The sequence below is a fragment of the Natator depressus genome, chromosome 9 (genome assembly GCF_965152275.1).
Source record: "Natator depressus isolate rNatDep1 chromosome 9, rNatDep2.hap1, whole genome shotgun sequence".
NCBI classification, from domain to species: Eukaryota; Metazoa; Chordata; order Testudines; family Cheloniidae; genus Natator; species Natator depressus.
The window spans coordinates 80,494,327-80,520,109 of NC_134242.1; the positions used below are offsets into that span (position 1 = coordinate 80,494,327).

A 25,783-nucleotide genomic window follows, 5' to 3' on the forward strand; every position below is an offset into this window, starting at 1 on the left:
TCAGCATTGGATACTTTGGACCTGATTCTCCACTCCACTATACCAGTTTCATGCGATAGTAATTCCCTTTTCTTTGGGAAGCCTGTGTAATGGAATGGAGACTCAGTGTGGGATTTTGTTTTTGTTTTTTTTCTTACTATTACAGGACCACTCATGAGCTCTGGGCTTCAAATCATTAAGGGTGAGGTTCTGTGCAACAGTGTAGTCAAGGGTACACACGGCTAAACTGAGTTTACCCTCTTCTCATTTGGGGAATATGGAATTTAGGTTAGTTTACCCACTTCTTTTTCTACCACACTGTTACTGGTGCTGCATCTTAAGGTATGTCGACACTTTGAGCTGGAGGTGTCATTTCTAACTCAAGGAGACATACCCGTGCTATTCTGATCAAGCTAGTGTGCTAAAAATAGTGGGTCACCATGGATGCGTGGATGGGATTGTGCTCATAGTGGCTAGCTGCTCACACTGTCACAACTACGTGCTATTTTTAAGGCACTAGCTCAATTGGAGCTAGCACAGAAATGTCTACTTAAGCTGGAAATCACACCTCCAACTCAAACAGCAGATGTACCCTTAAAGGTATAGCACATAATTGGGAGCCCAGGGGGCAGAGGGTGTCTATGATAAATTTAAGCTACATTGTGCCCTTCCAACTATGGCTTCTCTGGGGACAGCCGACGTCACCAGTGTAACTTAGACAAACCTGGGGTGTTGTCAAACTTATGGCAGTCTCCCTATGCTACCTAGAATCTCCACAGCACTGCATGTGTGGCCCTGTCCCAGGACACCCACTACACTAGTGCTGTCAAAGGAATCCTCAGAAGCCAGGACAGACTTTTAGTGGTCTTCCACAGTTTGTGCACTGGGGAAATCTTCCCACAGTTGGATATAGGGCAGCTCTGACCCTTTCACCTGGCATAAAGGGACCAGAAAGAGGTTGAAGATCTCACTTTACTTATTTTGTAGTGGGACAAACAAAGTAGAAATGTAAAGTCAAATACTTCACTGCCATTTTAAAGAGAAAAATAAAGACCAAAAAGAATTGCATGGCCAGATCAAACAAAATAAGGCTGGATTATTCCAGCTAAACAGCAGCCCTCAAATGTTCTTTCTAGACATCTTATGCTAACTTTTCCAGAAAGACACTCTTGATATAAATAGTTGAAAAAAGTCTTCTTAACTCTGACACCTGCCAATTCGCCACATAATCGTGTTGTCCTCTCCCTTCTCCTTTCCTTCCCTGCCATGTTGTCATCTTCTGTTTTATTTATAGGCTCTTCTATTGCACTTATAACCATAGCATTGGATTATGTCCTATATAAATGAATTTAACCCCCCTTTGAGGTAAAGGAGCATTTCTCTATTAATTGTATTGAGTTTCAATTGGCTTTGCACAGGCCCATGCAGTTGTCTTTGTAGAAATGTGGCTCTGGATGATTTAGCTCTTTGAGGCAGGGACTTCACCTTCACCCGTATTGCAAAGAACAATTCAGGTTTATCGTGCTCTAAAAGAAGGATTTTACTTTATCTACTTTTCCTCTCAATCATAATCGAAAACTAGAAAAAAAGTTCAGCTAGAATGGATGTGTCTTGATTCTATGCCTCATCCCTGGAAGCTGTGGTCCATACGCAACGCTCAATAAAAACAAACTTTTGGACCCTCAGATAGCTAACTAGGCCATCCCTACTTTCAGCAGCTCACAAAATGAGCGAGACTGACTGACTATTTCAGATTACAAGGCATGACGCAAAACTGAAACAGTATCTTATTAGAGCAATAAGTGTCTTTTCTCATCAGCTCCATTTTTTTCCCCAACTATTATCTGAAACCATTTTTCCTTGTTTGTCAATAGATCACATTTCTCTATTCCCTCTATTATTCACCTATCACTGTATTATTCAACTCTCAAGTGTTCTGCATAAAGAACACTATTCCAGTTAAATTGCACTTTGAGATCACGGTCAAGTTAAAACTCAACTCTTGAAAAAAAAAAAAAAAGAAAAAAAAAAAGGGTAATTCTGAAATTATTAGTGCTTTATGTCCATAGATCTCAAAGCACTTTAAAAAGGTGGGTGAGCACATTACTCCTGTTTTATAGAGGGGGGGAATTAAGGTACAGAAAGGATGAGAAGCTTGCCAGAAGTCACATAATGAGAAAATAACAGTCAAAAAATAGAACCTAAGTATCCTGACACCTATAAACCACAATGCATTATTTCTGTTAACAACACCACCTAATGAAAAGGAAGACTTACTCTTTGTATTTCACCTAGGTTGGACTGTTCAGTAGATTGATCAGTTTCCTTTTTGTTTACAGTTTATTTCTACAGGCTTTCTTATTCTCTCTCACAACTAACACCCGCCCAATACTGCAATGTTCCCTGGGACCATATAGTCACGAATAACCCCAAAACTTCTCATTGACTTTTAAATGTCACTCACTCACCTCTAGCAAGATCAGTTGTAGAGCTGTATTGTGGGGTTCATAACACCTACATTTTGAGGCTAATCTACCTGTACGTGCCCAGAGGATGCCCTTTCAATTGGTATTTAAGGGCACTCGTTTTTTGTTGTAGCTTTCGAAAGTCAGAGAAGTTCTAACCCTAAAATTAACAAATCCCAGTTGCCTGCAGAAGCCTTGGTGTCACCAATCAAACAGGCTGAGCAGAGCATCGGAGAAGCCTAACCCCCTGTGTGAGGTGCCCAGCATTGCTGCCTAAACATCCCTCCCACCTGAGTCCTAAGGAACACACTTGCTGACTGGTGGCTGTCTCCCCCGCAGGTCCCAAATGCAGGTGTGGTGCTCCTGGCATAATCTGCAGCTGGTAGTAGTTACTGACACCTAGGTATTCTGTTTTGCCGCCGTGTTAACATTTGCTGTTTTGCCACCCTGTTAACATTTGCTGTTTTGCCTTTCTCCAGCCTCTGGTCCAGGGGTAGCAAACTTTGACATATGGGGGCACTCCCGTCACATTTTACTATCATTGTGAAATCTCTCTTTTAAACTTGGACACATGAAGATATTTTTGTGATTTAGAAAAGCACTCTACAGAGTTAAAATTCAGTGTTATTGTAGGTAAAACCCTGAATGAAGGTGTTATTTCTTTACTAGTCTCTTTCCATTGTAGTTTAGGTCATGTGGTTTCTATATGAAACAAACATTTAATGCATACAAAACACTGAAAATATCAGACATCATTGTAAACAGTTTTGAATACATATGAATACCTTTTATATACAAGCTATTAAGCAGAAAATCAACCTTGTTCCGTATTACAGTCTCCCCACCCCATTGTCACAGTTACACATATTAAAAAAAGTTTTCAAAGCAAAATGTGAACTTCTGTACTTTGCCACGTACACGCATTGCCCTATGATCTTATTTCAGAGATATTTTCTCAGGCCTTTTTATCAGTGAGGAAACTGAAGTGCTTTGTCTTTCTTTTTCCTCCTTCCCCCCCCCCCCTTAAACCTCAGGACAGTTCATACACCTTATCTACTCAGATTTAAAAAAAACAAAAAAACAAAAACACCTTTGTTAGCAGTGAGGAAAAGGCGTAAAGGCTGGATTCAGAAGGAACTAGGCATTGTGATGCCGAGTATTGCAATGCCCAACTTTTAGATGCCTAGAACCACAGGGACAACACTGTGCTCCATCTCAGTTAGATTCCTAGGCTCCCTATATAACAAATGGGGAGATAGGTGCCTGAGACTGTAAGCCACAAAGCCAGCACACTAAGCAGGGAACTGCCAAACCTAACCAATGTGAGATGCCCATGAGGGATGTGTCCTAAACCCCACCTGCTCTGAGTTCAGAGCCTAAATCGAGACTGCAAGGATGCACCTATCTCTGCTAGCACTTCACAACCGGGAATCCTTCTACTGGAGTCAGGCAGTTTAGGCACCTAAACTAAGTTATTTCTTTGAGAAAGAACTAGACAGGTACCTAACTCCACACAAAACAGCAGCAGGAGGTGGTGGTGATGTCACTGCCTTCCTTATAACTTTTAGCTCAGTGTTAAACACACTCACCTGTGATGTGGGACTCCCCTTCTTCAAATTCTCTCTCCCTTTCTGCCTGAGGGGGGAATTGAACCCTAGTCTTCTGCATCCCAAGCCAGTGCTCTAACCACTGCACTAAAAGTTATATGGTGGGTGAGGACAGTGCGCGCACCCACCTCCTCCTCCAGCCAGATTTTGAATGGGACCTTATCCAGTAGGCAAGCTTACTAGAGCATGCCTACTAGTTCACCCACGTGTCTTATCCCCCCTGGTTTATGAATAGGTCTGGAGTGTATGCAGGAGATAAGCCTAGAGTAAGGCAGCAGTGCACATGCTCAGAGAGACAGAAACTAAGGCAGCATGGGAACTTCAACTTGGAAAATGAACTCTGTAGGTGCCTAAATTCACACAGCACTTACGTCAGGAGTTTTGTGAATCACAGTGGAGCCTAAAACTGAGGCACTTAAGTCTGAAGTTTAGATGCCTAAGGCTAGATTCACAAAGATACTTAAGTCTCTCTAACTTGGCCATACTATGGAGTGTACATGCCTGGCTAGTTCAGATCTTGCTAAGAATGTCAGCCTCCTTCTTTCCAAGACATTTCTCCATATTGTCAGCATATCCATCCCTTACAGCAGACATATGCATGCTCTTGCACTGATCAGCCACTGACATGAGGTGGCTGTTTTAAGGAGATATAACATTCCCCCCCTTGAGCTCCGATTGGCTCAGCTATCAGATGAGTAAACAGGGAATGACCTGCCAGGTGGGTTGCCTACAGTGAAAATATCCTATACAGCTGCAGAAACAAATGCAGAACATGTCTAGAAACTGCCACACCCTATTTCTGGGCCAGGTGATCAGCCCAGCACTCTGCACCTGTGCTGAGACACAACATCACAATGTTTTAAGTGAGCTGAACATATTTTTCTTGTAGCCTATCAGACCGAGTCCTCACTCCTTTGTGAACACGACAGTCATGGGCTCATTAATATTACCATCATAATGTAAGAAAGGCATAAGAGACAATGCTGGGTTTGCACGTTAAATTTTCCTGAGAGCACACAGTAAGAGATAAGGTTTACATCACGTTTGGTAAGCGAGCTGGTAGAGGATGAGATCAAAAAGGACTCTTTACAATTTAAAAGATGAAAAATGTGGGTCAACTGGTTAACTCTAATGGGACAAGAGTGCCACCATTTCATAGTCATTGACTATAGAGGGAGCCTAACTGTAAGTGATCAACACTCTGTATGGGCACAGCAGGATCTACCATGCCACTGTCAGGCCTTCAATCTCCTCATCACAAAAGATGTCCTGACCAGCACAGGGCAGACAGAAGGAGTAAGATCACCTTAAATTTGAATCTTAAACCACATATCAATTTTGGTCTTATAAAATTTAAATATCCATGAAACATTATAAAGGCTTTTCAACACAGGGCAACCCTCAGGAAAGTTAAGATGAAAAGGAGAGAAGCAATGGAGCACTCTGGACTGTTTTTACCGCAGAATAAACTAACATGCATTAGCTTTCCCACTGTAAGAACACAGGAGACACGGCACTGTACTTTCACTAAAAGGCAACCTAGGTGAGATAAGCGCTGTGCTCCCCTCCCAACTAATGCAAAGGAGTGACAGAATAATTCATTTAAAAAAACCTCTTTGATTTTGGCAGCACAAAAACAGTAAACTTGTCAGAATGAAGATCATCACTGAAATGACACAATGTCGCATGTAAGACGATATAAAATTAAGACGCAATTAGAAATATAAACAATTCAGTAGAAGAAAAGATGCACGCAAGAAGTAAAATAATAGAAGAGTAAAGTATGTGTTTCAGTGTTTGCAGGGTGGAGGATTACTTACACAAAAATAAGGATCTGTAATATATTTTCAATTAAAGTGGGGGTGGGGGAGAGGAGGGAAATCATGTCCAAAATGGTATTGAATATTATAGGAATGTATTAGGTGGAAGGATTCTTTGGGAAAGGTAACAGTATATGCATGTAGCTAGTGCACCCTAAAGGCTCAGAAAACAAACAGGCAAGAAGAACCTAAATATATATTTATTTAATTTCATAACTTTAGAATGCATAACACATTTTTTAATTCTTGTGGTTGTCAATCTTGGTTGCGTATCTATGTTTAGTAAAAATTATAGTAGAAATTTGCCTTTGCAAAGGATTTCATAGAAGATAGCATAGTATCCTTAGGCCAGATTTTTTTTAAAGGTATTTAGGTGACCAGTGGGATTTTCAAAAGCATCTAGGTGCTTTCAACCTGGCCTTTAGTGAATACTTGGGAACGAAGTTATACACACAAGTGATGACATGTGAAAAAGCACTAGAATGCTGCCCAGAGAAGCAAAATAAATTGACAAAGGCAATCCCATTGGCAGATCAAAGGAAACTGAAGGAAAATTTGACACCAACCCAGAAACTCTGTCAGCCTTTATATCATATAATCCTAAAGAATAAATTTGCATTATAGAAGAACAAAAATGTAGAATTAAAAGTTGTAATTAGAAAAATTGCAATAAAAACAGGAACCATTTATACTAGAAACAATGTGACGGTATTGCCAAAGCTACTAACAACTACAAATATTTTCAATTATTATTTGCTATTACAATATGAATTAAATCCCACACGGCCATTCCTCTGCAAGGTTTACAAAGGTACACGATGAAGAGCAAAGAGTAATAAAAACAACTTTTTAAAGAGTATATAAAGGAGACCCTAGAGTGACAGGGGATTGCCGGAGTGGGACTGTCCTTGTCATCAGAACAGTGAGCGAAGCCGAGTCTGTCAATTGCGATGAGGCTTTATTTATGCAGCCCCATACACTCGCAAGGGACTATTTTAAAAACACTACAACGATGTGTGTCAATTACCGCCGGTGGGGGAAATCTGTAAAATATTTTACCCAACCCAGTCGCCTTTAGCAGCCCCGTACAGAACTGGAGCTGCCCTGTGCCTCTCCTCCCCCACCCCTGCAACCAGCTCCCCCATGGGTGCCACCTCCCTGCCCGGCGCCGAGCACCAGAGGGGGAGCCCCTGGGACCCTCCTTCCAACCAGCCCCCCCGGGGGCGCAGTCGCTGCCCGGCTGGGACTCACCTGGCGGCGCCCGGTCCCGGCCCGGCCTGTTACGGCGGCGGCGAGCGCGGCTCGGACGGCGAGTTTCCGGGCGGGGGAGAAAGCCGAAACCCGCGTGAGGGGTGGGGGAGGAGGCAGCGCAGCCGCTCAGGTGTCTGCTCCCGCCCAGCAGCAGCGGCGCCCCGCCCGGCACCGTGCTGCCGCTGCCGCCCGCTCGCTCGCCAGCGCCACGCCCGGCAGCCTTCGCTTCCCCAATGCCCGCTCCCCAGCGCCGGGCGGGCGCGCGGCACCCAGGGCTCCCCCAGCACGCGCCCCGCCGAGGTCCTTGGCCGGTGGGGGTGTGAGTGCGACAGGCACCAACTCCTGCCCGGCGCCGCGCGCACCAGCCCGCTCGGCAACCGCGCGCTCAAATTTGGGCGCCGCGCCCCTCCCCCCTGCGGCGAGCCGCTCAGCTCGGACACACCCGGCGGAACGGCCGCAGCACCTGGCGCGGGACAGCCTGACGGGCGGGGCCCGCCGCCCGGGCTCGGCTTCCCCCACAGCTCAGCGATGAGAGGGGTTGGGCAGCGCGGGCTTTCCTCTCAGCCCCTGTCTAGACTAGGAGGAGAGAGGGCTCAGCCTGGCGCCCCTCTCTCTGGGGGAACTCCTGTGCCACTTCCTGTCTTCCCCTCTCCTGGCACTTGGCCCCCAGAGGGGAGAGGGACATACGCACTGCAATGATACCCAGGTGAAAAGAAAACCCAGGTGGTTTGCTGCCCAGTGCCCATGCAGATACCACTCTGTCTAGTCTCCCCTCCTCAGGGAAGTAAGAGAATGTCATTACACTGCTGCCACTCCCAAAAGTGTGCCCTTTTCTTATAATGAATGGAAGAAAGAAGATTGGCCTGAGACCATATAAAGCTGCTGCACACATCAAAACAGGGGCCTATATAGTCTGCATAACAGTGTGAAATCTACCCCCACTTTAAGTCCTGCTTCCAAGGGGGGGAGTCAGTAACTGGTCAATTAATAATGCATAGACTGAGAAGCAGTTGGATGTCACTGTTCAGCTTGTATGAGTCTGGCCAAATGTAAATAAAAATTATACACATTTGGGGTGTATTTCTCTCCTTCCTTCATATGTTGCCTGTCTTCTTAATCCCCAGTCCATTCAATGGGACTGTTTGTAAAGCTTAAAGTTAAACTCATGACAACTAAGCACCTGGCATTTTTGCAGGTTGGAGTCTCAGAGTTAAGCTGTTTGGTACAGGGACTGTGTCTTCATATCTGTGTGCGCGGACAGTGCTCTAGGGCAGTGGTTCTCAACAGGTCCACAGCCCCTTGCGGGGCCATGAGCCAGTTTCAGGGGGTCTGCCAAGCTGGGCCGGCGTTTGATTTGCTGGGACCTAGGGCAGAAAGCCCAAGCCTGAGCTCTGCCATGCAGGGCTGAAGGAGCTGAAGCCAAGCCCCACCGCACAGGTGGAGGGGCTGTGTTGCTGTGCAGGTCGCCTGGATGGCTGGCTAGCTGGTGGAGGGGCTGTGGCTGTGCAGGTCAGCCATGAAGTCAATGAGAACAAAGTGCCCAGCCAGGATGAACATGGACCATGACACACGCTTGTCGAAGATACCCCTCACGTCTTGACAGAACTATTGATCAGCACCAGAAACAAGGTTCAGACTGAGTAAGTAAACCAAAAATAATGTTCACTTTTTTATTTTTGTACCTATATTATCCTTTTCTTTTTTAGATTCTATATGTATGTGTGTTTAACTGTATGACTATTAATTTAATACACCTTTTAATCTACTGGATATGCATAAAAACAGTGGTGGCACAGGTGGGCCATGGAGTTTTTATAGCATGTGAGGGCAGGGGGTGCTCAGAAAGCAGAAGGTTGAGTCTGCTGTTCTAGGATATTCTGCAGGTGCCTAGCACTGGCTTGATTTAACTTTTAAGGTTGTCTCTAATCCTACCTCCTTGATTCTTAGACCATCATCTGATATACTTAAACAATCTATGTAAAAATTCCACAAATACTGTGAAAATGTATGGGTCCTTTTGCTTTTTAAGGTTGGGGAAAAGGTGATTGATTGGCATATGCCACTTTTACCTAGCTGTACTCAAAATACTAGATGAAAGAGAAGAAAAAATAGGCTCTTAATAAAGCTGGCTGAAAAATTGCAGAACATATTTTGTAAATTACTTTTGCTGAAATTTCAATTTTTGACATCTTTCAGCTATACTAAAAGTTGGTCATAAACAGCAACATTTAAAAAAAATGTTCATGGAAATTTTTGAAAATTCAATAATTTTCAAACGGCTCTTGTTCTTAATTTGATGACAGAGCAAATCCTAAAAGTCTGTGTTGATACCAGCCAATTTTGTGCCCATTTCAGCAGGGTTTCAGGAGGCAATGCTGGAAATGCCTGACTCCTGCCTGCACTAGCACTGAGAAACTGGTACGAAATTTGCTAATGTAAACCCAGTCAAAGAGACTAATGCTTTAACTACCACCAGTATTACCATGCTGCTACAGTAGGTTTAGATGATTTTTAGGAAAAAAGACGAGATCTAGGAAAAAATCTTGCTACAGAGATGAAGGATAGCCTTTTAGTTAAGGCACGGACACCCAGGAGATCTAGGTTCAATTCCCAGCGCTGTCACAAACTTCCTGTGTGACCTTCAACAGTTCACTTAATCTCTCTGTGCCTTGGTTCCCCATCTGTTAAAATGGGGATAATACTGCTTACCTCCCTGGCAGGATAGGGTTATGAATGGAGGTTGTTGGGAATATTCCAACAAAATGTTTTTTTATCTGACTCTGTCACTTGGTTGAAACCGAAATGTCTCACAGAAATATATTGGTTTCAACAAACTTTTGCCAAGCCACAGACTGGATTTTGACAGAACCCTGCCTGGTTTTCTGCCAGCTCACCTGGCAAGCTTCTGGGGAACTCAGGCTTTCAGGGTCCACAGCTCCAGGGTAGACCTACCAAGTGGGCTGCCCTGGTGCCAGGGATCCCAGAGCTTCCAAGGTCCATGGCTCCATGACAGCCTGATCATGCAGCCTGCTCTTCCGCCAAGGACCCCAAGGCTTTCAGGTTCCCTACCACAGAGTTGGAATCCTGGAAATATGAGTGTCCCAGTTTGAGATGGGGCTCTCAGGGTTTCTAGGTTCCCTGCTTCATGGTGTGGGATTCCCCTCACTAAAGGGCAGCTGAAAATTAAACAAAAACTTTGTCAAAGTGTCAGAATTCCCGTGGGATGGAAATCCTGAGTTTTGAGCAGCTTTAGTCATGTGGTTACAATCAAGAATTTATCAGAGATTCTCACATAACACAGAGATGGATCCACAGTATACAACATATAATGAATGTGAACTAAGACCCTTCCCTCTATCTTCAGAACATTTCTGTGAATCCACCTGTTCCACAAGGTATGCCAGCAACAATCTTTTGTTCGCCAAACTGTACCAAACTTATTTTCTTTAGACTGTAAGCTCTTGGGGGGTACTTTTTGTAGGGGTTGACTGAGAAAGCTGGTTTTATAAAACCACTTCTGTCAGGTTTCGGCTCTACAAAATCAGTACCTGAGGAAGATCTGGGTTTCATTTTATCTGAAATACCAACATTCAAGGGGATAGAGAAGGGCAGTTCACATAGAAAGTTCTAGTTTTGGTATATTTCTGATTTATTGTTCAGCAGACTTACCAGTTGCAAGGCACATGTTTAGATATCTCACTATATAAATACATGAGTTCATTTAAGGCTTCAGCTTGCCCCTATTACCCCCAACCCCATTTGTGGATGTTCTGCATGGATCAGTATCTGGGGTGGTGGAGTGGCTGAAGGAACAGCCATTTTCCATTGCATCATCCCACTGCACCCCAAACCCCACAGAGCATCCCATCTTAAGATCATCCTACAACAATTCATGTTCTGTCTAGGTACTTATATAGCCCCTGCCCCATCACCATAGTAGTGAAGTGCTCTGAACCCCCTGTGAAAGGGCCTTAGGAACAGAGGCCAGTAGTGATCCATGGCAGCACAGCTCCAGGAACCATACTGCCTCATGAGCAGGAGGGACCTGTAGACACTGCAGAGGCACAGGGTATCTATAGAAACATAGAATTATAGAAATGTAGGGCTGAAAGGGATTGCAAGAGGTCATCTAGTCCAGCCCTCTGAACTGAGGCTGAACCAAGTATAGCTAGTCTGCTACCACATGCCCTAGAATGAGGAAACTTTGGGTATGTCTACACTACGAAATTAGGTTGATTTTATAGAAGTCGATTTTTAGAAATCGATTTTATACAGTTGATTGTGCGACTAAGCGCATTAAGTCAGCAATACCATGGCTAGCATCGACTTACAGAGCAGTGCACTGTGGGTAGCTATCCCACAGTTACCACAGTCTCCGCTGCCCATTGGAATTCTGGGTTAAGCTCCCAATGCCTGATGGGGCAAAAACATTGTTGAGGGTGGTTTGGGGTACATGTCATCAGTCACCCCTCCCTCCCTCACTCCCTCCATGAAAGCAATGGCAGACAATCGTTTCGTGCCTTTTTTCCTGGATTACCCGTGCATACGCCATACCACGGCAAGCACGGAGCCCGCACAGCTCACCGCTGCTATTGTGAGCATTGTAAACACCTCGCGCATTATCCTGGAGTATGTGCAGAACCGGGCTAAGAGACGCCAGCAGGAGGACGATTGTGATGAGGACATGGACACAGACATTCCTGAAAGCACGGGCTGTGGCAATTGAGACATCATGGCAGCAGTGGGGCTGGTTGATACAGTGGAACGCCAATTCTGGGCCCAGCAAACAAGCACAGACTGGTGGGACCACATAGTGTTGCAGGTATGAGATGATTCACAAGTGGCTGTGAAACTTTCGCATGTGTAAGGCCACTTTCCTTGAACTTTGTGAGTTGCTTACCCCCCACCTTGAAGCACAGATGAGAATATCAAGATGAGAGCTGCCCTGACAGTTGAGAAGCAAGTGGCGATAGCTCTATGGAAGCTTGCAATGCCTGACTGATACCGGTCAGTCGGGAATCAGTTTGGAGTGGACAAGTCTACTGTGGGGACTGCTGTGATCCAAGTAGCCAGTGCAAACACTGACGTTCTGCTATAAAGGGTAGTGACTCTGGGAAATGTGCAGGTCATACTGGATGGCTTTGCTGCAATGGGGTTCCCTAACTGTGGTGGGGCAATAGACAGAATCCTAGACATATAGGACATATCCCTATCTTGGCACCAGACCACCTTGTCAACCAGTATGTAAACTGCAAGGGGTACTTCTCAATGGTGCTGCAAGCACTGGTGGATCACAAGGGACGTTTCACCGACATCAACGTGGGATGGCCGGGAAAGGTGCATGACGCTCGCATCTTTAGGAACTCAGGGCTGTTCAAGCAATTGCAAGAAGGGACTTACTTCCCAGACGAGAAAATTACCGTTGGGGATGTTGAAATGGAATAGTTATCCTTGGGGACTCAGCCTACCCCTTGCTCCCATGGCTCATGAAGCAGTACACAAGCAGCCTAGACAGTAGTAAGGAGCAGTTCAACTATAGGCTGAGCAAGTGCAGAATGGTGGTAGAATGTGCCTTTGGACGTTTAAAAGCTTGCTGATGCTGTTTGCTGACTAGGTTAGACCTCAGCGCAACCAACATTCCCATTGTTATTGTTGCTTGCTGTGTGCTCCATAATATCTGTGAGAGTAAGGAGGAGACGTTTATGGCAGGGTGGGAGGTTGAGGCAAATCACCGGGCAGCCGATTTTGAGCAGCCAGACACCAGGACGATTAGAAGAGCACAGCTAGGCGTGCTGCGCATCAGAGAGGCTTTGAAAACCAGTTTCATGACTGGCCAGGCTACGGTGTGACAGCTGTGTGTGTTTTTCTTCTTGCTGCAAACCCGCCCCCTTTGTTGATTTTAATTCCCTGTAAGCCAGCCACCCTCCTCACCTCGACCACAGCTGGCAAGGAAATAAAGTAACTATTGTTTTGAAACCATGCATTCTTTCTTTATTAATTAAAAAAAAAGTGAGATAACTGACAAGGTAGCCCGGGTGAGGTGGGGTGCAGGAGGAGGGAAGGACAAAGCCACATTGCTTATTGTAGCTACACTACAAATCAAAACTGTTTGAATGACAGCCTTCTGTTGCTTGGGCCATCCTCTGGAGTGGAGTGGCTGGGTGCCTGGAGCCTCCCCACCCCGCATTCTTGGGTGTCTGGGTGAGGAGGATTTGGAACTTGGGGAGGAGGGCAGGCAGTTATACAATGGATGCAGCGGGGGTCTGTGCTCTTGTTGGCTTTCCTGCAGCTCCAACAGATGCTTCATCATGTCTGTTTGCTCCCCCATTAGGCTCAGCATCGCCTCCTGCCTCTGCTCTTCGTGCTCACTTAATGCTTTCCTGGCCTCTGCCACTGAATGCCTCCATGCATTAAGCTGTGCTCTATCAGTGCAGGAGGACTGCATGAGCTCTGAAAACATGTCATCGCGAGTGTGTTTTTTTCGCCTTCTAATCTGCAATAACCTCAGGGATGGAGATGATAGGGGGAACATAGAAACATTTGCACCTGGGGGGAGATAAAAAGGGAGAGTAAAATTTAAGATGATACATTTCTGAGAACAAAAGGGAGACTCTTTCACAGTGAATCAAGCAATTCACCGCACATGCGACCTTGTACCTAAAGCACATTTTGCCTTTTATATTGAGCGCCTGCCAGTATGGTGACACATCACACATGGCTGGGCAACAGAATTTGGTTTCCAGGCAACCATGGTAAGCCTTTTGGTACGTGGGGTTGGCTTCTTCCGCTGTCATAACATGTGGGAATGGTTTCAAACTGCAGCATCATCCTTTCCCATAGCAAGCAATGCTGGTTGGGTTTCAGAAAAAGGAGGGGCTGTGGTTTTCAGGTGAATGTGCAGCACACACCTCTCCCCCCTCCCCCCCCAACCGCATGGCTATTCTCTGGGATGATCCCTTCACCCCTCCCCCCGCTGCCTGGCTATTCTCCGGGATGATCTCTTTTAGCCAAGTGCAAATAACCCAGCATGAACGGGGTCCTTTTACTGTTCCCTTACATGAAGTGAGCTGTAGCTCACGAAAGCTTATGCTCAAATAAATTGGTTAGTCTCTAAGGTGCCACAAGTACTCCTTTCCTATTTCAACCAGGTGACGATGAATGAAATCTCTCTCCTGAGGCTAACACAGAAAGATAAAGACCAAATATTGCTTGAATGTGACCAAAACCCAGGACCATTTGCTGCCATGCTTTGTGCTGCAATGATTCCAGAATACTTGCTACTGGCATGTCGTGGTAAAGTGTCCTACCGTGGAGGACGAAATAAGGCAGCCCTCCCCAGAAACCTTCTGCAAAGGCTTTCAGAGTACCTCCAGGAGAGCTTCATGGAGATGTTCCTGGAGGATTCCTGCTCCATCTCCAGACACGTTAACAGACTTTTCCAGTAGCTGTACTGGCTGCAAATGCATCCCAACTCTTCAGGGCAAATCAAACATTAAACACTATTGCTTTTAAACCCTGTACTGTAGTTACAAATGTGCACTCACCAGAGCTGCCTTCTCCAGCTTCAGGGTCGGGGATCCCGCCTTGGGAGGGTATTGGCTCCAGGGTGATGAAAAGGTCTTGGCTGCCGGGGATTCACCGCTTGCCTGCTGCGCATTCTCCTCCTCCTCCTCCTCTTCCTCATCTACAAAATCCTCTGCCCTGTTGCGTGAGACTCCCCCCTTGCAGGTGTCCCCGGACAGTGGTGGGGTAGTGGTAGGGTCCCCCCCAGAATGCCGTGCAGCTGATCATAGAAGCAGCATGTATGGAGCTCTGACCCGCAGCGACCGTTTGCCTCCTTTGTCTTTTGGTAGGCTTGCCTGAGCTCCTTAACTTTCACGCAGCAATGTTGTGTGTCCCTGTTGTAGCCTCTCTCCACCATGCCCTGTGCGATTTTGGCATATATATTTGCATTTCTTCTTTTTGATCGGAGTTCGGCCTGCACAGATTCTTCTCCCCGTACAGCAGTCAGATCCAGTGTCTCCCTTTTGGTCCATGCTGGAGCTTGTTTGCAATTCTGGGGCATCTGCATGGTCACCTGTGCTGCTGAGCTCGCCACGCTGACCAAACAGGAAATGAAATTCAAAATTTCCCAGGGCTTTTACTGTGTACCTGGCTAGTGCATCGGAGTTCAAAGTGCTGTCCAGAGCGGTCACATTGGAGCACTCTGGGATAGCTCCCGGAGGCCAATACTGTCGAATTGCGTCTGCACTACCCCAAATTCGACCCAGCAAGGTCGATTTTAGCGCTACTCCCCTCGCCGGGGCGGAGTAGAGACGTTGATTTTAAGAGCCCCTTAGGTCGACAGAACGGGGTTGGTTGTGTAGACGCATTAATTTTAAAATCGACCTAACACCACTAAATTCGACCTAACCCCATAGTGTAGACCAGGGCTTTGTCTGTGTTTGCCATGGCTCAGCTCCCCAACTCCACTAGCCGTGGCCAATGCAAGCACTCCTCTCTAGGCATTGTCAGCCCCACTGTTACTTTACAGGTTAGCAATAGGCATGCTCTAGCTCTTGTGCCCTCCCAGTGTCTCCCTTGAGTGTCCAGCCCCTGGTCCACTGGATGCTCGCAGTATTCACAGATTCAGTGCTTCTAAAGAAACAATACACCCAGCTAACTAATTCCACCTCAGATCACCATTCCACTTAACACACAACACTTAGATGTTTATAGTGAAATCAGGTATAAGTTTGTTAAACAAAGCAAAGAGGTTCAAATAATAACAAGTAGATATATTGGAAACAAATGGTTACATATAAAATAAAATCATAACACATATTCTAGAACAGCAGTTCTCGAATGAGGCTTTTCTTGTGGCCACAGCTGCCTGGGTGGTGATTGGGGGGCAAAGCATTGGCCTCTCCACTGTGTCTGCAAGTAGGAGTTGGACCGTGCCCCCCTCTGGAGCCACAAATGCTGGAGGAGCAGACAACCGGTATGAGTTCCCCACATTCCTGTGGGCAGTGGGGCTCAGGCTTCTGGCTTCAGCCCTGGGGTGGCAGGTGGCAAGCTTCGGCCATGTGGCGGCAGGCTCTGGCCACTGGGCTTCAGGCTCACCTTCCCCATTGCCTCTGGCCCCTGCTGCCTCCCCCGGTCCCTGACCCATCCACCCCATCACCCCTGGCCCCCAACGCCTCCCTACCCACTTCTCCATCCAAGGCTTAATTTGTCCCCCAGCTTGCCAGGGCTGAGTAAGTCTGCTGTGAAAAGTGATATTTGTATGTTTGTTAATATCACTTTTCACTGCCTCCCAGCTAGCTAACAAGTTTGCTGCTGTGAAAAGTGATATTAATAAACATACAAATACCACTTTTCACAGAAGGGGACTTACTAGCTAGCAATTCTATTAAAAAAACAGCAACAACCAGAAACCAGAAAAGCAAAGAAACAACAACAAAAAAGACAAGAACATGCAAAACACCTTATTTGTGTTTCTATTCTGTTTAGGTCCAGTAAAGAATAGGGACAACTGTACATTTTTGTTATTATTGAATCTGCAAAAAAAAAAAAACCCACCCTATATAAATAAATTACAATGATTTGGACAGGTATATTTGCATATTTATTTGTTTTTCCTAAAATTAATTAAGCTTTTTGGAAAAATTGTCATAGCTGTCACCAGCAAGAGCTGGTGGCCACACTCTGAGGCCACCAAAAAATTTGTTGTGAGAACCCCTGTCTAGAACCTAAACTTGATTAACTAGATATTCTCATGTCTTGTAGACCTGCAAACTCCCTGCAGCATTTTACAGCAAGGCTTTGACTGTGATCATCCTTTCATGAGACCAACACACTGTCAACTTGACTCCCAGGTGAAGGACAAGTGTGTTCCTTTGCCTTCCAAGATATACAAGTCCCCTCCTTTGTTTTCATTCATAAACAAGACAATCCCCTGCTGTTGAGTGTCTTCCTGTACATTTTTCTCTCATGTAAATTTTGCAACCTTTTGGTTGGCACCTGGCTTAGTATACAAATAGGCCTCCATTGTGAGGCAGACAATACACATACGACCAGACAGGGAGATAAGCATCTGTTACCTCATGCCTGAAAGGAACATGTCTGAAGTATGTCACCTGCTGATGACCTGCCTTAACTCCAAGACTTTAAGAACATCATTTTCAGCAGATATACATAACTTCTTAAATATTATCTGTACACGTATTTCATAATGATTATGATGGCTGCTGGGCTACTGGCTCTCTTGGTAGAGACTTCACATGCCACCCTTTGGTGAACTAGTATGCATATGTCTGACCCAAGGGATCACTGTAAAACCCTATGCATCTCCTGTGTCCTCTGCCAGTTGGCATCAACAGTTCCCTAGGTCACACCATCTCTAAGAGGTGTTTGTCTAACCTGTTCTTAAAAACCTCCAATGATGAGGGTTACCTTGGCTTTCACAGATCTCATGAAATATCTGCAGTTGTATGAGGGTGGATTTAGGGGTTTACGAGGACAAACCCCTGTGAAGTTCCATGTGGGACTAACTCTTTGGAAATAAGCCATTGGGAACTTCCATTAGTGGGAACTCCATGGAAATTTGTGTCTGCTATAGGACCCATTTTCCATACAGTGGACAATCTGACCCTAGATACTGAAGACGCAGTGATATGTATGCTGGAATTTTGTTTGGTTTGATTTTGGAATAAGCATGTTCTGCTGAGTCATGATCACTTGTTGTTTGTTGTGGGAACTGGTCCCACTGTGGCTATGTCTTCATTACTGAGGGCGTGGCTACACTTACATTTTATAGTGCTCTTACTTGCTGGCTCAGGGGTGTGAAAAATCACACACACACACCCCCCCCCCCGAGCGCAGCAAATCAGAGAGCTTTAAAGTGCTAGTGTAAACAGGCTCCAAGCGCTGGGAGCCGCTCTCTCAGCGCTCGGAGCTAATCCCCTCGTGGAGGTGGATTACCAGGAGCGCTTGGAGTGCTCTCTCCCAGCACTTGCGTGCGACCACACTCAACACTTCAAAGCACTGCTGCGGAAGCGCTCCCGCGACAGCGCTTTGAAGTTTCCAGTATAGCCATGCCCTGAGTTAACCTGTTATCTACATTTGAGCTAATTCCTCTCAGGTTAGCATAGCTTGAGTGAGAGTGGCCACTCTGCAAAATAACAGTCAAACTGCACAGAGTAATTGGATTACTGCACAGAGTGATTGTATTAGTGCAGGGGTTGGCAACCTTTGGCACCCAGCCCCTCAGGGTAAAGCCGCTGGCAGGGTAAAGTCGCTGGGCCAGTTTGTTTATCTGGAGCGTCCACAGGCACGGAGCCCCACAGCTCCCACTGGCTGCGGTTCACCGTTCCTGGCCAATGGGGGCTGCAGGAAGCGGCGTGGGTGACGTGCTAGCCACTGATGAGTTGTGGTAACTGGAGCTGTAGTCTACAACCAATGATGGACCAGCCAACTTGAATTAGAATCATAGGCGCAGACTCTGTGGGTGCTCCAGGGCTGGAGCATCCACAGAAAAAAATTAGCTGGTGCTTAGCACCCACAAGTAGCCAGCTCCCCCCCACCCAATGCCTCTACCCTGCCAGCAGCCCTGCTGATCAACTTCTCCCCCTCCCTCCCTCCCAGCTCCTCCCGCCCGCCACAGATCAGCTGTTCTGCGGCCTGCAGGAGGCGCTGGGAGGGAGGGGGAGGAGCAGGGATGAGGCATGCTCTGGGGAGGGAGCAGAAAGAGGTGGGGTGGGAAGAGGAGGGCGGGGGTATGGCCTTGGGGGAAGGGTGGAGTGGGGTTGGGAATGGGGCAGAGCAAGGGCAGGAAGAGATGGGGCGGGGTGGGGGCAGGACCTGAGGCAAAGCAGAGATTGAGAACCCCCTGGGTAGAGAGGAAGTCAGCGCCTATGATTAGAAGCACCACCCCACTTGACTTGAGGGTTTTTATATGAGGATGAGACTCAAGTTAGGGACAACACTCAAGTTATAATTTAACTCTGCAGCGAAGGCAATCCATTTTACTTCAGCAACTCTGCCCCTACATAAATCATGATCAAACAGAACCTGCTCATCTGCTTATCTTCCTCATTGGCCTGTCTTGCAACCACTTCTTGGTCTCCATTCCCTCATACCATCGACTATATTAAAAATCAGAATTCTTTAAGAAATCTTTAAAGAACAAATCTGCTCTGGCTGCTGGCTCCCCATCTATAGTCATAATCCTCCATTTGTGACATCATAATAATTTCCATGCTGACAGCTGTGATGCTACAAACAAAAAGATTATGGACCAAATTTAGCCCTCATGTAACCAGGTGCAATGATCACCTGATTACATCAGGATTGGATATGGCCCTGCATGGTGTAAAGAGGATCAGATATATTTATAAGGAACCAAATCTATTTGCATGGTAATGGAATGTTTGTAATAATCCTTCACATGGATACAGTATTTCATAGGGAGATTTAAAAAACAATTTAGTGAAATTCAAAACAGAAGAATAAAATAGATAAAGTATATTGGGAGGAGTGGGAAAAATAGCCAAATTGAAGGGAGAAGCAAAGTCAGATCTCCCAAAGGTTTAATGATTAGTTTAATTAACCTGAAGTTTTCCTATCATCATCTTGTGGGAATATACAACGAGGCGATCATTTAGGTCCCAACTTTGATATTTCATCACAAGGAAACCCAAACTTCCATCCAATCCCACACTGCAAGAATGTAAACAAGCTTCAAATAAAAATGGTTCTCACAAGTGGGGAGTGGGGATTGTCCCAAGAAATTACAATTAGGTGGCTTTAATAGAAAATGGAAAAAAAAGATACTGATAAAAGCACACGTGAATGTAGACGCTGCTGATTTGATTAATCCAGAATCACACATATGTTGGTCAGATTTATTCTTTCAGCTAGTGCTGCAACCTTGTTCATTTTGCACTGTTTTATTACAGATTTGCTACAAATTAGCTCTAGGTACAGTACATACAGCTTCTGTGAAAAGCAGTCACTTCTGGGGGAAGGAAGTAGTAGAAGCCTTATTGCTTGAGACACTTAAAAGTAGAATGGACAAAACACTAGAAAGGTTAACATAGAAAATCATCTTGCATTGGCCAGAGATGACTACAATACCTTTTCCATCTCCAACTTCTATTATGATTTTTATTGTTAATATTATATTGCATTAGTTATTAATAGTGCTGGAGTATTTGGGTTGATAGGGCTTTAAAGTGTTTTCATTAGAAGTACACGGATTGATCCTCTGTTTATAGAAAACTATGTGTTGGTAGATAAAGGACATCTGCCTTCTCTCAGCAGAGGAATCCATCTGGCTTTTCAGGAGGAAACTGTAATTTTTGCTGTAAGCACTTATACACTTAATTATAAAAACTGAGTGTAAAATGATTAGCTTGCACTAGATCCTTCCTTAGCTTACTCCAGTGAATAATTTTGATGGCTCTTTTGTAATTTTTAAGTGATGCTTACTCTTCAAATGTAGCAACTGCTTTTTAATGAATATTGATGAAGTGTATGCGAGTTTGGACAGTGATTTCAATGGCCCCAGTCTTTGGCCTATAATGCTGCTATTTTTACGTATTTAGGACTTGTGCAGTGCTGAGCACCCTTAACTTTCCTTAAAATAAAAAGGTATTTAGCACAGTGTCGCCTAAGCATTCAGAAAATAGCATCCATTGCCTTTCTCCCATTTCCATATATATTAGCTGGCATTAACTATATTTGAACCAAATTCAGGAATGTAATCTGTGTAATGATGCCCCAGTGAAGTACTACTGTTATATCAAAAATTGATTCTTATTAATTAATTACCCAGTATGTGTGTCTGGGTTATGGAAGTTATCATATTATGGTGCGAGTGGGTCAATGGCTAAGGGCCTGCTTCTGTAAGACGATGAGCACTGCAGTTCCCATTGACTTCTGCTGGTACTGGGGGTGGTTAGTACTTCCGAAAATCAGACTCTAGATGGGTAACCAAAAGCTGGCCAGTTTATAAACCTCTTCAAATGTAGTTATTTTTCTCAAGAGGCAGATACATGTTGCTCTTATATGCCAGTTCCACCTGCTTTGTGCTCATTTCCTTATTCCTCCAAAGGATGGATGAGGAAATGCATACATAGCTTTCATAACTGGAAATTCCTCCAAATATTTGGTGGGTGCATTCTGTATAATTGACAGAATGACAAAAAGGGTTATATAGGAAGTAAAGGCAGAAAGAATTTGATCCCTAGCCTTATCTGTTGTAAATCATACAAAACTAATTCTGTTAAATTTTTTAAAATGAGCATTGTGAGTGTACAGTATTAGACCCCAGAGTCCCTGAACCAGTGAATGTTTTGCTACTTGGGCTGAAATTTCTTTATGAAACCAGCTGCTAGGACTGGCCTTCAATGTAAGCAAACAAAAGGCTAGTTTGGTTCCTGCTCTTTTTGTAGACTCTGCAAATCATAGGCTGCTCTATCTGCTTCTCTGACAGCTGGCACAGAAGGGAGGGGTACTCACTGAGTGATTTCCTGCTCCTCTCCCCAACAAGAGGTTTTCCCCCACCCCGAGACCCTAAAAATCACAAGTGTCCCCTGTCCAGTTTGAGACTGTGCCTGCTGGCTTCAGTTTCTCTTATGGAGCAGGAGTTGCAGGCACCACTATATCCAATTTGCACCACTATATCCCCCACTTCAGGCAAACTTATCACCACTGACGTCTGGCAGCCTGGGCAATGAGTATATCAGGACCTTGGAGTCTAAAGCATGGAGTGATATTTCTGGATTTGTGTTCAGGTCTTGCACATGATTTCAGGGTAGCGATGGGCCAAATTCTACTTTCAGCTACATCAGTGTAAATCTAGAGTATCCCCTTGACTTCAGTTTGTGGATTTGCAGCTGCCATTCACTTTGACCTCTCTGAATGTTAGTGGATGCTCTGTGAGTGATCATAAACACCAGCCTCTTTCCAGTGCCACAGGATGTACTGCTTGGGTAATTTGAATTTCAGACAGATTATTTACAGAACAAAGGGTGTCTGTTTTCTGTTTGGCCACACACAATGGCACTTTTTGTTTGCTAAAAAGACATTTGCAATCAGGAAACTAAACCAGAGACTTAGTTGGTGAATACCGCCTTAGAAGAACAGCGTCTTCAAAATAGCAGTTCTTTATGACTGTAGTCAAGAGTCCTCCAACTATACAGATGTGATATTCTCCTATCATAAATCGCATTGTGCAAAGATGAATCCAAGTAATTACTGTGTCAAATCTTATGAAGAAAAGTTAGCTATCATCAAGGGATGATTGTATTTTGATAGCTATGTAAGAAATAATTAAGGTACAAAAATGAAGATCCTAGAAACCACAAAGGGGCCTATATGTCTTCTTGAACAGGTAGGTTACACCCTCCAATTCTTCATCAACTGATTTGTGGAGGAGATAATGGGTCTTTCATCCCAACAGATCCCAAAGCAGGGTGAAACCACCATTCTCCTAAGGAGGAGACCCAGAGAGAGGACTCCTCTCCAGAAGGGCACCTGTCCCAGGATGGAGAAGATAGTAGAGCACAGGGTGCCACATGGGCATGGCTTAGCTTGGTGCACAGCTCGCAGAGGGCAGATACAGTTGCAGGCAGGTTTGCAGGGTTGCAGCCAGGGAAGAAAGCTCTGAAATGTGCCAATCCCACGCCTCTGGTACCATGGCAATGCATAGAAAGTGCAGGGGGAGGTACCACGCAGCCCTGCGGGCCCCAAGCGCTCCCACTCCCTATAGCAAGTCCCAGAATCCAGGCTGCAGCCCCCTTCCACTGCTGTCCTGCCGGGCAGCAGGCTCAGGGAAGTGCCAGACCTCCCTTCCCAGACTGCAACACAGGGACTCTGGCAGAGGCTTCCCTACTGGGCAACCCAACCTGTTACCTCCTGTGTGGGTGGTGTGTCCCCAGCCAAGGGGCCACTACTGTCTCAGGCACAGCTGGGAAAAAGGTGGCATCTACTGGGTCTCTGCTCAGAGCTGGCCAAGGGTGGGGAGGGAGTGCATGGCCCCTCCCCTTCATTACACCCCTGTCCCAAAGCACTTTAAATACATAGAAAATGTATTCATAGGAATTTCTCCACTGTCCAGTGAAATACAGCCATCTCTGGGGTGGGAGATGCTAACATACAGCAACACTCCACAACACGTTAGGACAGCAAGTGAAGAAGCATCCTACTGTCCAGGGACATTAGATAGAATGGAAGTACCCACTTTGGATTTTGGCCATTTGTGCTGTGGTTTGTAACTACTAAAAGTGGCTAGCACACTTGTGGCAGAGTCATAAATAATAATAGCTGCACAGATTGGGAAGATTTGAAAAGATGCATGAGAGCTGGCTGCAAGGCTCAGCAGGGAAAAATTTACCATGGAGCCAGTCCCACACTAGGTTGGTTACACCCAGCCAATTATTCTTCAAAGCACTATGTAGGTGAAGTGACACATTTCTGGTAAGTGACACATTCCTTCAGCCTGCAACATAAAAAGGAAAAGTCATGAGGAAAACTGAGATCCCGCTGGTAAATGATATGTGCTGCAGCTGGATATCCAGTAAATAGGATTATATATTATCAAGATAATCTAATAAAAGTTCATTCTGTAACATCTCTTGAGAGATAGCAAAGGAATAAAGGGTGTAGCCATTGAAAGTCCACTTGTACCCTGACAAGTGATGTTCTGAAAAAGCGATTGTGTGGTTCAGTGTTACTTGCCTCTCACTGACTCCAGGTCAAATTTGTTCCATTTCCAAGTCAAAAGTTTAATTTTGCTAACTTTCAGTTAAAAGACCTGCAAATTCTCCCAGGAGAGATGGAATTTATCTTTATGCCTCTTACAACTTCACTAGCGATACAGGGAAAGAATAGTGTTGTGGCTAACACACAGGAGTGATAGAAAATTAGGGTTCCATTCCCTGCTTTGACATAGATGTGTTGCATGATCTTGGGCAGAACTATTTGTGTCCCAGAATCTGTAAAATGGGGATGATGGTACTCCCCTGCTTTCATGGAACACTATGTTAGTATTTGCAAAGCACTTGGAGATTCTTGGATGGGGTACATGATAGAAGTGTAAAGCCTCATTATTATTATTATTATTATTATTATTACTATTATTTATTATTTATTAGAGCTGGGAAAATAATGCAAAGCAATTTATATGACTATTTACTCAAGTTTTTAAATGAATTTTGTCACAATCTGGCCCAGTTTCTCTTTGAACCATTACCACCAGTCTGTTGTCAGTGGACTCACCACTGAATTCCATGTGCTTCTAAGCCAATGGGGTCTAGGAAGAGACAGGTCACTGTTCCAAGCTCTGGCTCTGCAAGGCACATTCCCAGGATCAGACTCCTTCCTTGGGATATGAGACTCCACAGTCCTGCTGGTCCCGGACTCCTGAACTTGTGCCTCAGACCTCCCCAGACCCCTCTAGTTGCTTTCATATGCTCCCTTAATGTTCTACTTTGGCTGTGGTCACCCTGAGTTTCTTAGTTTAACCCCTGAGGGAACATAGTGGAAGGATGGCAAGGAATTCAGGCTTAGCAAAGGAATTTCTTAACCACAGAAACTTTACTCTTAAAAATCACTAGAGAGTTACAGATCTTTGTAAAATAGCAAACACCCCTACATCCCACCTCCCCTGCTGTCAGATCTCACCTCTTCTATGAATCTGAGGTCTTGTCAGGGCTTCAGGCTCGGCAGAGTCCCTCCTGTCTTCTGTCTCTCTCCAGACAGTTCTTCCATGTGGCAGTGGAGGTCCTCCCATCGGAGAGAAGCACCAAATCCTTTGTTAAATAGTCTCTTTCACTTTTTTTTTTGCCATGAGCCCAGGCTGAAAAATTCCAAGCCCTTCCCCAGTCAGGTTTCTGTGTAGCAAGTCAATTGCTCCATGGGGTTGGACCAGCTGTTGAAACAATCAAAGTTGATGTCCTACATTGCTCCGTGATGACTTTTCAGTCATAATAATTCAGCTAGGTGTCAAGCACCTTTCCTGGGCCAAGCACCTGTCTGGAATGTATTACAGCAAACTGCCTTGGAGGCATATGTTCAGCACCAACACAAGAAGGATGTCCAAACCCAAAATGGACGTTACAATACAAAATGGAGTTCACAGTTTGACATGGTCACATCCCACTCCATCACAATTTCTTTAGCATTTTTTGTGTTCACTTTTCATGAACATTCAAGTCATCAAGTTTCACTGACACAAATATTGCAGAAACCAAACTTTATATTTCTACTTACTAGTTTTCAAAACAAGTGATTGGATATTCATCCAATCAGGGAGCAGAGGCAATGCTGTGTGACTTATTTGACCCATCATAAAGAAACAACAGTGCTTAAATTTAATATATTTATGAAATATGAAGAAATTTTCTTAAATAAGTTCTAACAGCGAGTTATGGATATTCTGCAAGCAGAAAAAAGAAGCTATATTTTCCATCTTACTAATTGTGAATAATTTGTTCTGCCCTAATTCTGCAACTGGAACTTAGCAGACAATTTTGGTAATCATACATGAACCAGAGGTACTGAGCACCTACCATTCCTATTGACAATGTCCCTCTTTCTCAAATTAGATGCACTAGTGCATACAATAGGACAAATCTCTAAGTCTGTACTCAGCAAAATTCCTGTTGATTTTGCGCTA

The 25,783-nt window shown here is 45.0% G+C and overlaps 1 protein-coding gene across 2 annotated transcripts in view; it reads right to left on the reverse strand.

Moving 5' to 3' along the window:
* LOC141993115 (ligand of Numb protein X 2-like) overlaps positions 1-25,288 on the reverse strand; it is a 62,824-nt gene extending 37,536 nt beyond the window's left edge. The window contains exon 1 of one of the 2 annotated variants that reach the window (XM_074962424.1): positions 24,790-25,288. The gene's annotated coding sequence lies outside the window, so the exon portion shown is untranslated. Of the gene's footprint in view, positions 1-7,122; positions 7,247-24,789 lie in introns of those variants that run through there. The other variant, XM_074962422.1, reaches the window with a different exon arrangement.
* Positions 25,289-25,783: the final 495 nt, after the last annotated feature.